This window comes from Lupinus angustifolius, chromosome LG01 (assembly GCF_001865875.1).
Source record: "Lupinus angustifolius cultivar Tanjil chromosome LG01, LupAngTanjil_v1.0, whole genome shotgun sequence".
Classification (NCBI taxonomy): Eukaryota; Viridiplantae; Streptophyta; class Magnoliopsida; order Fabales; family Fabaceae; genus Lupinus; species Lupinus angustifolius.
This window is the reverse complement of record NC_032009.1, coordinates 1,621,328-1,622,962: the sequence shown is the minus strand read 5'-3', so window position 1 is coordinate 1,622,962 and position 1,635 is coordinate 1,621,328.

The following is a 1,635-nucleotide window of genomic DNA, read 5'->3' as shown; positions in this document are numbered from 1 at the left end:
TATACTTTCTGAGTCGTTCAAACAAATTCTTTAAATTCTCCATGTGTTCCCCCTCTGATTTGGACTTGCATATGATGTCGTCTACATAGATCTCCACCTCCTTATGCATCATGTCGTGGAAAAGAGCTACCATGGCCCTTTGGTATGTGGCCATAGCATTCTTAAGACCAAAATGCATGACTAGATAGCAAAAGGTTCCCCATTGGGTGATGAAAGTAGTTTTATCCACATCTTCTGAAGCCATTTTGATCTGATGGTAACATGAGTACCCATCCATGAAGGAGAAAAGAGCGTGGTCTGCAGTGTTGTCAACCAATACGTCTATATGAGGTACCGGGAAATCATCCTTTGGGCTAGCTTTGTTCAAATCTCGGTAGTCAACGCAGATCCTGAGTTTGCCTCCTTTCTTTGGTACTGCCACAACATTGGCCACCCAACCTGGATATGTAGAAACCGTCACGAATCCAGCATCCAGCCATTTCTCCACCTCCTCTTTCACCCTTAAGGAAATATCTGGCTTTATCCTTCGTAGCTTCTGCTTAACCGGACGCGAATCTGGATTCAAAGGCAGCTTGTGTTCCACTATGTTTCTATCCAGACCAGGCATGTCAACATACGACCAAGCGAACACATCTTTGAACTCATGCAGAAGTTGAATCATCTTTTTGCGTTCTTCCTCTTTCATCAATGTACCTACTTTCACTTCCCTTTTGTCGTCCTCTGTCCCCAAATTTACTAGCTCAGTGGGCTCTTCATGAGGTTTAATCTCTCTGGACTCCTGCTCAACCATCCNTCCTTAATAACTCAGGTGATGCTTCCCATTCTTCATCACTATCTCCTTCATTGAGCTGATTAACTGGATGAACATGATTGTATGTGTGGCTCATAACACGATTATTATTTCTGGAGTTAAAGTTGGATCTGCATTAGGTTGAGGTTGTGATTAGTTATTATTTTTTATATTTTTTTCATGGTTTTACCTTTTGTTTGTGCTTGTTTTAGTGTGTGCAAGTAAAAAAATGAAGAATATAGAATGAAACACATAATATGAAGAAAGAAATGCATTTTATTGAATTCAAAACTTGTACTATTAGATGAAAAATAAATAGATGTCCTTATTCGAAAAGAAAGAAAATAAACCCAATAGCTTTAGACATGGCTAAGGGATTCTAGCATCTTATTACATTGTTTCTAAAAACACTTGTGGAGATGCATCTTCCTCTATCCAGTTGTTGAGAGTGGTGCCTGAAGGACACTGAACAATGTAGTCTGCCCCATCTTCTGAATCATCACTTCCCAAAACAGCAATCATTCTGGGTTCCAAGCCTGCACTAACAAAGCTCCTGCTAATGTGTGGGATGAACATCCCTCCAGCTTCATACTCCCATTGCCCCAGGCGAGCCATTCTTCTTTTCTTCTTCTCTTCAGCAGTTCTTTCCTTATCTTCCCTAGTGGGTCTATATCCCATGCCATATCGATCTTTAGTGTGATGTATCATAACGATATTTTCTCTTCCTTGGCCAAACTTCCCGAGCCCTTTTCCAGGTTGGTAGCCCTTCTGCAACATCACTCTGGCCAACATCAGCGATGCCTCCGAAGGTTGGGGGCGTAGTGTGGGTGTCCCCCTCCTACAAA